The sequence below is a fragment of the Cnephaeus nilssonii genome (genome assembly GCF_951640355.1).
Source record: "Cnephaeus nilssonii genome assembly, chromosome: 8".
Taxonomy (NCBI): Eukaryota; Metazoa; Chordata; class Mammalia; order Chiroptera; family Vespertilionidae; genus Cnephaeus; species Cnephaeus nilssonii.
In genome coordinates this window covers 61,674,520-61,688,109 of record NC_137079.1, presented here as the reverse complement: position 1 = coordinate 61,688,109, position 13,590 = coordinate 61,674,520, and the positions used below count along the sequence as shown (strand labels likewise).

At 38.9% G+C, this 13,590-nt stretch overlaps 1 protein-coding gene across 3 annotated transcripts in view; it reads right to left on the bottom strand.

The window, feature by feature from the left end:
• KLF12 (KLF transcription factor 12) overlaps positions 1-13,590 on the bottom strand; it is a 451,985-nt gene that overhangs the window by 56,732 nt on the left and 381,663 nt on the right. The gene's annotated exons all lie outside the window — the stretch shown is intronic.

The window sequence follows — 13,590 nt, the reverse complement described above, 5'->3', positions numbered from 1 at the left end:
CTATGAAAAATAATACCACTGAGGCATTTTGTAGCATCTTGGCTTCCACAGTGTAAAGTACTTTCCTATATAATCTCCTCCATTTATTTTCATATCATCCCTGCAAAATGTATAGGGAAGAGCATGCGTGTGGAACTGAATCTCGCCCTAGATCACATAATTAGAGAGTGCCAGGCAGGCCCCAAGTCTCTGAAATTCAGGTCAGTATTCTTCCACTCTCATTATAGCGCTTTTTTGAATATAACAATTATAAGCAGAGAAAGAGTGGAGATAATGTAACCAACGTTTAAAGATGTTTCTAACACGAAAAAATCATTGTTGCCCTCTGAATCTCAATGTTTCTACTTTTTAAAAAATACTGAATGAGGAATAGGAAACAGCCCTGAAAAAGTTGAGGGGAAACTACCAAAGCAGGGGATCCGAGTTCTAATTCCAGGCCTAATTTGCAAACTTGGACAAAATTATTTAAATTCTGTGGGCCTTGGTTCTCCCACCAACAAGATGAGGATTTTGATCAACATGCCGTGAGCTTGCTGCACCATGTGCTACGTCGAAAGTCAGGAAATGATAGTCCTCACAGCAGAGGGCCTCCATCTAGAGGTGAGAAGCGGGGAGACCACTGCACACAGGCAAACAAATGATGAAAATAAACTGTGATGAGGGTAGTCATTTGGTTCAGAGGGTGGCACTGAACCAGAGAAAGAAGAGGCTGCTGGGATGGAGGACTGCAGGGAAGACTGCACAGAAGAGAGTTCTTTTTTGTTGTTGTTTTGTTGATCTTCACCCAAGGATATTTTTTTCCCATTGATTTTTACAGAGTGGAAGGGAAGGAAGGAGGGAGAGAGGGAGAGAGAGAGAGACTGATGTGAGAGACACCTCGATTGGTTGCCTCCTGCTCACACCCTGACTGGGGCCAGTGATCGAACCTGCAACCGAGGCATGTGCCCTTGATCAGGAACTGAACCCATGACCCTTTGGTGTGCAGGCCGACATTGCTGATGTTCTAACCCCTGAGAAACACCAGCCAGGGTGAGAATTCTTAAACAGACTTCCAGAATTAGTTTTCTTGGCAATCAAGGTGTTTTGGAAAATATGACTAGAATGTAGGTCCCAAGGAAGATAGGAAAATTTAAGAAAAGTGAGGTAGGGAAGGAGGAAAACAATTGTCTTGAAAAGGGTCTCATAAATTGTGCTACAGATGGCAAGGCTGGGCAGAGTGATAAAGAGAGGAGCAGTATCATTTGCATTTTACAAACATCACTGTAGGCCTGGTGAAGGGGCCTTGTTAGTCTTATTAAATACATGACCCCCGAGTGCCAGAAAGGGACCAGATCATAGTGGGTACCATATGTTTACTGAATAAAGGAACAAATGAGTGAACACAAATATTCTAAAAAAGTGATAATGCTGTTGAGTAAAATATAATTTCAAAAGTGACCAGGCTGGTAAGTGACACAGAATGTAAATACTTAAGTTGTAACATAAGATTAAATACAGGATAAGAAAAAACAACAACAAGAGGGGCAGGGAAGTGAAGCAAGGTGGAGGAAAGACACAGCTCATGGGTTCCTAAGGAAGCAGTAGGGTTTAATAGAAGCAAGGGACACGGATCGCTATCCTCACTTTCTAAAAAGGTATTACTGACACCTTCTGGTGTGTCTGAAGTCCTTTTATCTCAGAAAACCGTCAAACAATCACCAACATTCAATCAAGTCCCTCACTCAGGAAACAAGAGAGGGGCAGACATACAGGGACTCACACATGATCCTATTTGCTCATTTCCCTTGCCCGTGTGTCTTGTGCTCTGGGAGGCACCCCTCAGAAAGACTACGGTGCGTACAGTGTGCAGAATGGGCTGTGCAGAATGGCGGTCCCAAAAGGAGAGGACTGCAGGCCACAGGTGGGAGCACAGCTTTTCTGACTATCTAGGCTGTTTTTTGTTTGTTTGTTTGTGTTTTTTTTTAATGAGGGAGGCGTTGCCATTGAAAATGTCCTGACAAGAAGATTTTAAGAAATGCCAGTGCTCTGAAGAGTAAGGCCTGAATAACCAAAATGAAAATGGCCGAATGGCATATTATTCTTGTGTCTGGTACCGCACTGGTTTTAGGTTTTTGCATAACTCTAGGGAGTCTCAGGGTGCCTTCACCTCCTCCTCCTCCTCCATTTTGGTGGAAACAAGAAGTAGTTTATTAAATGCTTAAACCCTCTTCTGAATGGTGTTCCCAGGAATGAATCTCTGCTCTCTTCTCGCTGGCTTCCCTGCTATCAGTGGTTTCCTCTGAAACAGAAGAGCGTCAGCCACACAATTTAGAGAGAATTAGCCTTCCTGGAGCTCCTGGGGTTAACATCTGAAAGAGACAGCCTGGGTTATGGAAAGGACATTCTCTGTTAGCCACAGTAACAGGAATCTTCCAAATAAGTGAATTTCATTTTACAAGAGAAAGATTTCCAATGACTCAACATGAATTTTCATGGTCGATAACAAGGCTACTGTCCACAAAAATAGAAAAACCCACGAAGGTCAGAAAATGTTCATATGGAATGTGGGCACCATACCAACAGGGAAAGGGGTAGAATGAGTCTAGTCCCACTTAACGGTAGAGACTGAGGCAGCTGGCTCCATTTAGTTGTACGGTGACATTACATCAATGTCTACCTTGAAGATCATTTCATGAGCGTCCACAGCACACTCTCAAAATGTATCAGTTTTTACCTCTAGGTGGCAGCAACTCTCTTCCGTTCTCAACATGGTTGCCTTTGGTCTTTGTTTCCTACCTGCAACAAAAATCCACACTTCCTTCTTTTTCCCAAATAAACGCTCACAGCCTGTAAAGTTTGGGGAAGATTGCTGTAAGCCACTTTCACGGGAAGAAATCAGTCTACTCTTACGGTTAAGCTACAGGGTTCATCAAAGAGCACAACATAATTCAAGTCTAAAGTGAAAAATAACAGCAAGGTATTTTCTTGCTTTCCCCATCCCTATTGACTGCAAACTCTGAAGAGAGCAATGTTTCTTTTTCTTTACAGATCTCCAAGGGAAAAAAAGCAATGAGTAGAGAAATGGGAAAATAAATGGAATTGGAGAGCTTTCTACTTTATAATAACAACAACTTAGCCCTATGGGTGATTTAAATCATTGCTTTCTAAAGGATGTGGCCCAATACGTTCATTTATGAAGGTGTCCCAAGTAGACTGTAGGATAGAAGAGAGGATTTAATGATCACAATCATGAGCAGATTGGTAACAAACAGAGAGTTACCCTTCTGGATTATTCAGCCTTTACAGAAACAGAGGGAAATGGCTGCATCCATGCCCTACAACGCTACCACTTCTGCTCGGATGTAACGTGTGCCCCTTCTGGAACACGCATTTACTGAATATAGGGAACCACAGCCCTACCGATGTACACCCAGCTGCTCAGGATTCTGCCTTGTTAGAGTAAAGAAGGACCCCAGAGAGCTGAAGTGAATTATAGCTTCATCTGAGGCTACAATAAAGGCTGGGTGTATCAATGAAGCAGCTAGGTGGTAGTGAAGAGATTCCTTTTATGTAAAGTTGAAATCTGATTGTGGGCTAATACCCACGGTTTATGAAGCACTTCATTTCAAGGTGATGTTATAAAGAGTATTATCTCTTTCATACTCTCCCCAATATTAAATTGGAATAGTTTGGGTCACACACCATTCATTCATTCATTCATTCATTCAATAGTAATGCTGAAGTACAGGAAGTATAGACTAATTTAGTATAAGTGAAATATTTACACCAGAATTTGAGTCTGTGGATTCAAGCTTTATGCATTTTATAGGAGGTACCTCTGTTTGGACTATCTTATATATCTAATTGTAATTATGTATGCTTGGTTTTAAAGGCTGTTTCTTAAAATACGTGATTTAAAGTAGGAAATCTGGGAAAATGAATGGTTTAAAGGACTTAGGATAAGAAACTGTAAGTTCTAAAGGAGAATGGAGTCTATCTATTTTGACCTTCTTGTGCTTCAGTCACTGGATAACCAAGAGTAAGGCCTGAGAGACTCCATTCATTTTAGTTACTACTTGCAGAGGACTTTGTCATCCAAAATATAAGAAAAAATGGCCCCCAAGGAATGACATTAAAGTTCATTAGCTGCCTTTAATGGCAGCATCTAGCTCACTGAACAGAAGGGACAATCAGTGGTGACAGTTTATGAAGAGCTGTAATTCTTCCTATTGTTTTTTGGTATCAGCACCTCCTTTTCCTTTGGGACACCATCCCTTCCTCATCACCTGTGATTCTCACTACATGTGGTCTTCTTGGATTGTTAACCAAGGCTGGGCACCTGAGCCAGGCTGGGCCAATCAGACTCCGAGGCTTCCTCTACTACGATTTTAAGGAGGTAGCAGCAAGGAGCTGCACTGCCTCACTCTAGGCCTGCACCTGCTTTTTAAATCCTGCTCCCGGGACCCTCGGTGCTGTCCTGATCCTGTGTTTCCTGAGGCCCAACTCCTCTGCTTTTCCTGTGCCTCCATCACCTACCTCATGTCCTTCTGCAAAATTACCTTTTGCTTAAGTTAACAAGACGCAGTCAGTTTCCATTACTTTCAACAAAAGAACCCCAGCTGATAAAGGAGACTGATCTGAATGAAAATTTAGAGAGCAGAGAACGGATTCCAGCAGAGTCCTCAGCCCTCCAGCTACTGTCAGCTGTGGGACTTATGTTGAAATCTGTGTGATATTGGGTTGGCTTTAATTTTTGGATTAAAATATCACACACTATCTATTGCCCTCCTAGAATGGATTAAAAGAAAATATACTAACCATGAATATATTTCTAAAATATACTAAATATATCTTAAGTAATCTAGTACTATATTTAAAAAAATGTAATAAACAGCCAATTTTAAGGGAATTACTTAGAAACTATGAAAACCTAGTGGTCAGCTGAGAAAAAATTATAGTAAGTTGAGAATATATATAATTTTAAAATTGCTAGTTCACTGTCCATGTGTATACAGATAAATCTCAACTAGAAAGATAACATCGAGAATATGACTGATAGATGAAAACTAAACCAAAACTGCTGGTATACCAGCATTTTCACAGGAAAATCTCCTTCAGTTTTAGTATTAAGCTGAGCAGTATTCTCAGCATATTTCAGAACACATTAGGATTTTTTATTGGGTCCCCATATCAGTCATTATTCTTCCAAATATATATTTAGAAGACAGCTAGAATTAGCCAATTTTTCAGTCCAGATATATCCATTAAAGATACTATAAAACACTAGGAAAGAATGTGGCTTCTCTGGATATATATAAAATAAGATCTTTCTTTATTTTAATTTGATATGTTAATTACAACATGACATGCTATCATATATACATATTTTTTCATAGTGGGACACAGTTATTTTTTCTGCATTATTCATTAATCACTCCCCGTATTCCCCTCATTGGTCATGTTTCATTACAATATGACCACTATTTTAAAGTTCTACTTCTGACCAAGTTTAACAGGGAAGGGATTATGATGGAGAAGAATGCACACAATTTAAAACTCATAAAATATGCAGTTTAAGTAGCTTTTCTAGAGTAAGTCATCAATCCTGATTGTTTCATTTTAAACAGCCTTATGTGTATAAAACCTACCTAGGAAAGTAACAATTATATGAAAAAGATGCTACAAATCCTAGAACTACAAACAGTTCATTTTATTTCTCTCCTTCTGCTGCTTACTTTGGATTTAATTCAGCTCTTTTTGTGGTTCCCTAAAGTGGAAACTTAGATTATTGATTTGAGATTTTTTTTTCTTTTCTAATATATGCTTCAGTGCTATAAATTTTCTTACAAATTTTAATAAGTTGTGTTCAAATTTTCCACTTTGCTAAAAATATTTTGAAATTTCACTTGTAATTTGTTTGTTCTTTGACGTATGCGTTATTTAGAAGCATGTTGTTCAGTTTCCAAGTATTTTTAGATTGTCCAAACAATCCTTTGGAATACTGAACTAATAGCTCTAAGTCATGCCAAAATTAATTAATCAACAGAGATGTTTTATTACACAATAGTACCACACCTATTACAGTTCTGAGAAGATGCCAGGAGTCAACAAGTGCACTGACATGGCCTATGGGTTCTTATATCAGGTTTCCAGTAAGACACTAAAATGGTTCTGAGCAGTAGGTTGGTAGGAACAAAATACTCATGGACTTTTAATAGAAAAATGTCTCAGAAGTGGTGATCTTTATAGCTCAACATGTTCTTATAGCCCTAAAGCTCATAGAGTAATAATTGCAGAAAATAACCCATCTTAAATTATTTTTCTCCCAATTACCTCTACTTTGACTGAAACAATACAAGACACAAAAATCAGCTATTACTCATAGGAATGTGAAACACTTATCATGAGGTTTCTTGCTGAAATTCTGGGTAATAGAGAATTTACTAAAATTAGACCAAAATCTTGATGGAGGCTAACCTGAAAGATGGCACACAATTTTAAAGTATACATAATTGTTACCAAGCTAAATTTGAGGAGGTGGTGGAAGTAATTAAATGAATTCAGCAATGTAGCAGGATACAAAATCAACCCCCAAAAATCGATGGCTTTTTTTATACACCAACTAGAGGCCCGGTGCACGAAATTTGTGCACAGGTAGGGTCCCTAGGCCTGGCTGTCGATCAGGTTTGATTGGGGCCTTCCGACTGCCAGCCAGGGCCTTCCTTTCAGCTGCCAGCTGCCGGCTGGGGCCTTCCTTTGTTCTGCGCCACCCCCTAGTGGTCAGTGCATGTCATAGCAAATGATCAAACTCCCGGTCTCCTGGTCAAACTCCGAGGGGACACTTTGCATATAAGCCTTTTATATATATATATATATATATATATATATATATATATATATATATATATATAATGAATTCTCAGAAAGAGAAACTAAACAATCCCATTTACCATTGCAACAACAACAAAATTAAAATGCTTAGTAATAAACTTAACCAAGGAGGCAAAAGACCTATACTCAGAAAACTACAGGACGTTGAAAAAAGAGATAGAAGAAGATATAAACAAGTGGAAGAATATATCCTGTTCATGGGTTGGTAAAATAAACATCATTAAAATGTCCATACTACCCAAGGCAATCTACAGATTCAATGCAATCCCTATTAAAATAACAACAGAATACTTCACAGATCTAGAATAAATACTCCAAAAATTTATATGGAATCAAAAAAGACCCCAAATAGCTGCAACAATCTGGAGAAAGAAAAACAAAGTTGGAGGAATCACAATACTAAATTTCAAGTTATACTACAAAGCCACTGTAATCAAAACAGCCTGGTACTGACACAAGAACAGGCATATAGATCAGTGGAACAGAACAGAGAACCCAGAAATTGAACCAAGCCATTACACTCAATATTTTACAAAGGAGGCAAGAGCATATAATGGAGTCAAAAGAGTCTCTTCAATAAATGATGTTGGGAAAATTGGACAGATACATGCAAAAAAAAAAAAAATGAAACTAGACCACCAATTTACAACATGCATAAGAATAAACTCAAAATGGATAAAAACCATAATAATCACAGAAGAAACCATAGGTAGCAAAATCTCAGACATCTCTCATAGCAATATGTTTACAGATATATTTCCTAGGAAAAAGGAAACTAAGGAGAAAACAAACAAATGGGACTACATGAAATAAAAAGCTTCTTCACATCAAAATAAACCATCAACAAAATGAAAAGGGATCCCACTGTATGGGAGAACATATTTGGCAATCTGATACATCTGATAAAGGGTTAATACCCAAAATATATAAGGAACTAATACAACTTAACAGAAGAAAGACAAACAACCCAATTAAAAAATTGGCAAAGGACTTAAATAGACACTTCTCCAAAGTAGACATACAGATGGCCAAGAGACATATGAAAAATGCTCAAAGTCACTGATTATCAAAGGGATGCAAATTAAAATGACAATGAGGTAACACCTCACACCTGTCAGAATGGCTACCATCAACAAATCAACAAATGACAAGTGCTGGCGAGGATGTGGAGGAAAGGGAACCCTCGTGCACTGCTGGTGGGAATGCAGACTGGTGCAGCCACTATGAAAAACAGTATGGAGTTTTCTCAAAAAATTAAACATGAAAATGCCATTTGACCCAGTGATCCAACTTCTAGGAATAGATCCTAAGAAACCAGAAACACCAATCAGAAAGAATGTATGCACCCCTATGTTCATAGCAGCACAATTCACCATAGCTAATATCTGGAAACAGCCCAAGTACCCATCAGTAGATGAGTGGATGAAAAAGCTGTGGTGCACTTATACCATGGAATACTATGCATCAGTAAAAAAGACTCTCTTACCCTTTGAGATAGCATGGAGGGACCTGGAGAGTATCATGCTAAGTGAAATAAGTGAGTCAGAGAAAACAAGTATCACATAATCTCACTCATATGTGGAATCTAAGTAACAAAATAAACTGATGAATGGAGTGGATCCAGAGACATGGAAGCATGGAACAGAGTGCGGAATCTCAGAAGGAAGGCGGGGGAGAGTGGGTGGGTGGGAGGTAATCAACCAAAGACCTTGTATGCATATATGCATAACCTATGGACACAGACATAGGGTGGTGAAGGCAGGGGGCAGGGGTGGGCTGGAGGGAGATAATGGGGGGAAAAGGGTGACATATGTAATATTTTCAACAAGAAAGAATTATTTAAAAAAATAATTTAACAGCAGATCCTGCGCTGCAACATTTTATAAAGATGTGAATTTGGAGGGATTTAAAGTGTAGCAACATCCTGGAGGCACTTCTTTTCATTGTAAGCCAGTGGATACAGAGAACTTACAAACTGGCTCATGATTATATGAATGATACCTATAAATGAAATCTAAAGGCAACCTGCTATTACTTATTTATCAACACATATGGATTAAAGAAACCAGGAAGGGTAGGGATTTGGGGAACTGGAAACTTCACATATTAAAGTCCTTATAAATTATCATAATTTTTGCCCTGTAAGTCAAAAAGCAAAGCAGTGGAATGCTCTGGTAATTAAGATAACATAATCAGTATTATCTTCAAATAATGAGCATGCGAGAACCCACACCATGATGATAAACATGTTGGCAGGGAGTAACTGCCACATAATGGAGTGGGCAGCTATGTCTTCGTTAGGCCTCTCCTACTTCTCCTTTTTCTGCCCCTGTCACATCAATATCATGGGAGTTTTCTAGACAAAAACCTTCTGCTTAGCTCATAATGAATTAAGCATTCATCTTCTGCATTTCTCCAGCAGTAGGTAACTGCTGAGCAGCAGAAAGATGACTGGACAGTGTGCAAAGACCTGGGTTTATGCCCCTGCTGACATGTTACGTTGTGGAAAGTGAGCTGAACTGAACCCGGTGATGCTGACATCTCTTCTGCAGCTCGGAAATTGGTAACGACTACATTTGGCAACGCTCTGTCCCTCCTTAAAGGGCTAGCTCTGCATCAGCTTTCTGAGAGGTTTCCAGTATCAAGGACTTCAGGGCCTTCCTCTCTGAAGGCGACGATTTAAACAGGAATGACCGTGCGTACTTTTATGACAAAGATTCCTACTAGTTATATCTTCCAGAAGGAGCCTGTGAAGTCATGCCTAACATTTGCAACTGTATGCATTCAATATTTAAGTTCATTGTGCACTCCATCTCCAACCATAAAACGCCAGTGTGAAAAGGCTCTTCCTGCCCTCTGCCAAGATGTGTGACACAGAACTTTATCACATCCCAATGTGAAATGTGACTCACACCCAGACTGTGTCATCATGTGCATAGATACTCTATTCAAAACTGGAGCTGCTTTGTGTATACAGCTGCATAACATTGCGGGCATGTTGGTAAGAAATAAATCATAATTGAGACTAATAATGGCAGCATCCAATGGGTTAGAGAAAATTACTTCTATTTTACTAATGAAAATTCCTATTAAGAATACTTTATTTTCTATGTCATCATATACATTGCCCATAAAGTCTCTATCATGTAACACCCGCTACCACTGTTACATAATAGCTCTAGATGGATGTTCTGAGTGTACAGCACAGCTACTATTACCACCATCATCAAAAATAATACATGCCTGTCCTTTAAAACTTTACAAATGGAGCAGGGTAGAAGGGAGAAGTGCAGGGGAGAGGAGAAAGGGTAAAAAGCTAAAAATGAGCACATGCTAATATGGATGTCTTCGGAATACACTGATCTAGACAATTTTGGAGCCTTAAATTAACTTCAATGTTCAGTTCAGCCATATTCTCTACCAAGCCCCTCCCTGTCTTGCTCCTACCAAACATGGGGTCCAAGTTTCTCTTATATCTTCAGGGATAAAACAGCTAAAAGATGACTTGAAAACAGCTACTTTCTGTGGGTTTGATATCAGAATGTAATAGCCTCCTACAAAAAAGATCTGTAAAGAACAAAAGTCTATCTGCACATTCAACTCTCTAATAATGATTGCCCTATTCCCCCCAGTTTGCCTCAAATGGAGCAAAATATTTTCCTGGCTTTATCACATGTAAGAGAGAGTGGCAAATGATCTAAAAAAAGTTTATATCGTTACTGGACAAAGGAAGGTGTGATCAACTCTTAGGGCCAATGGTGAAGGAAAGAGGAGAGATATAACTCATGAAATAAAGAAGGAAATTCATATGCTAAACTTCAAAGGCTTTATCAATCCTCAAATCAACAAGTATAACTACTGTGGGCTGGCTGCGAGGGGAGAGCCATTCTGATGGAGAGTTTATGTCTGGCCTGGGCTGCTGTCTTTAATGGACTGTAGTGGTGCAATGATCTCGTGTTCTTTACTGGGGTGCTAATATATCCTGACAGAAGTTCTTACTGCCATTCTTTAATCCCTGGGAGTTAGCAGGCAGTTACAGCAACCTGGCTCCATCCTAACATCTGTTTGGACCCCTTACATGCTGGTGCTTTCATCTTCTCCCTGGATACACACATGTTACATTTTCTTTCCATTCCAGCAGGTTTGTTTGCCTTGAACAGAAATCCTTTTCCACACATTTCTTCGTCTCCAGAGGAAATGCTGCCACAGGAATGAGGCCAGTGGATGCCGCCTCTCATATTAACATTTTGCAAAGAAAAACACCACTTAAAACTTTTAAACCATCTTTACTCAATGATAAACACTGGTTTGATAGCTCAACCACAGCCACTGACATTTACAACCAACCAATTGTCATACATCTTCTATCCCTAACTTACAAATTCCAGCCTTTTCATCTTTTCCTGGGGTTTAAATGCTTGTTTGATGAACACCATTTTCTTTTACCTGAATGAAGCATTTGCTAACTAAGCTTCACAAAATCACCTAACATCACTCACATAGAGTGTTTGCAGAGCTCACTCAATCCTGAGCCAAGCTGGTGTTGAACTTCACATCTAACTCTATAAATTACTTGTATTTGGGGGAGAGCAAAAGTCACTTTCCCTCCACCTCCCTTGCTAAGCATGTGTATTTAAACTTCCTGGACCCTCAGAGCCAATATTTCACAAAGAAACAGTGAGTGCTTATCACTTGACCAGAGGTAGATGCTGGGTGATTCACTGGCTTCGTCCCAGCCGGCTGATTTATTTCCATGTACCAGCCTCACAGCATTTACTTAAGGAATATTCAAGGTAATGCATATGATAGGAATTTAAACTAACTCATGACCAAATGAAGCACATGGCCAAATGCTCCTACTATAGTTCAGTCAGAAATGTCTCCAGGTCCTTATACATGTTTTTCAATTTATAAAGAAGGCACTATCTCAACCCTCTACTTTTCCTACTAATTCTGGGTCTTGACTCAAAAACCTTCTCCAGGATGGGTTTTCTCATAGTCCCCTTCCTTCCTCTATACTTTCTCCCTTCTCATTACCTACTCTCAAATTAGTATTAAGTAGAGTTGATGATATTTCCCTCTGCACATTATATATCTCCTTAGAGCATTTTTATATGTGTTGTTTATATGACATCGCATAATATTGTATATTACATGTGTGATGACATACCCACACCCTACAAGATAGTGAGCCCCTTGAGAACAGAAACCATGTTTTATTTATCTTGCTAATCTAGCGCTTTGCACACAGCCAGGGACAGTAAATAAAATTGCTGAATAAATAAAAGTTGAATTTTATCAAGGCTAATAGTAAAAATCTTTTCTGTTTTTCATGGCTTACTTCTCAGGAGATAAAAGTGGTTTGAACTTACTAACCGAATAATGTGCTATAAGTTATGTAGGAATGAGTTATCATTACTCTAATCCTCCGGGAAGAAAAAGTGAAGGAAAGAATATTTGTTATTTACTCGATGTTCCACCATTAGTAAAATAAGTTGTAGAAACTGGATCTCATAACTGACATTGTTGTACTCTATCCATTAACTTACATTGTTCACGTGAATATCTCATAGTCTCTACATGTAATAAAATTTTTTTAGTGCAATACGCTGTGTGCTGAGAAGGAATATCAATTCCGTGCAGTCAGGAAAAGCCCCAGTTTCTCCCTGTTCTTTAATGTAATGGGCATCAGCGCTATTTTCCCCTCAGCTTCCTAGGTTGGACAGGGGACACTATGCTTTAGTGATGGTGAGAAAGCATGTAGGAGGCCCCAGCTTTTAGACAGTGTGTAAGCAAATAGCTGCATCATCTGTGTTCCATTTCCCTCTCTGTGAAAAAAGAAAAGCATGATATTTAACAACAGCACCAAGCTATTGTGAGGGTTAATTTGATTTAATGGGGGAAGGGAGGTGAGCTGATTAGACACTATTCAAATTCAAAGAATCATTATTATGTGTCTAAAAATAATCCTGATTTAGGAATAAAATTAATTTGGAAGCTCCAGCTTCAGTAATCATCTTCCCATACTTAAAAAAAAAAAGCCATGATTTTTAATCAAAATCCCATTTTAAGCACAATTCAGTGAAGTAAAAATGGATACCTGTGCATTTCCACTCACTTCTGAAGTAAACAGTACACAGTTCAAGTTCAATCAATCCTTCTTTCTTTCCTTCTTTTATGAAGATATATTACTAGTATGTTTAGAAAGAGTAATTTTGTGCAATGGAGTAGTTAATGCGAACATAATGGATTTTAAACCTACATTAATTAATTAATTTTTTGTTTCACATAAAACATTTATAAAACATCTTAAATTGCTCCTTTATAGAATCAATCGATGATTTGTGGTTGAACTAACTTTTCAGGTCATTTCTGATAATTTCCATCTATATTTCTGTTCAAAAGCTGGTCAGTGAAAGAAGATATTTGTATTCCCCAAATTTAAAAATAAAATCCCTGGATATTTAAAGCCCCGTCAGAAACACACACACACATCTAAATATTAATCAGCAAAATTAATATAATAGAGTAGAGGCCCAGTGCACGAATTCATGCATGGGTGGGGTCCCTCAGCCTAGCCGATTTGGCCTACTTCTGGTCGGGGCTGATGGGGGCCGGCCGGCGGGGAAGGAACCGCGGGAGGTTGGCTGTGGGAATGCACTGACCACCAGGGGCAGCTCCTGTGTTGAGCATCTGTCCCCTGATGGTCAGTGCACATCA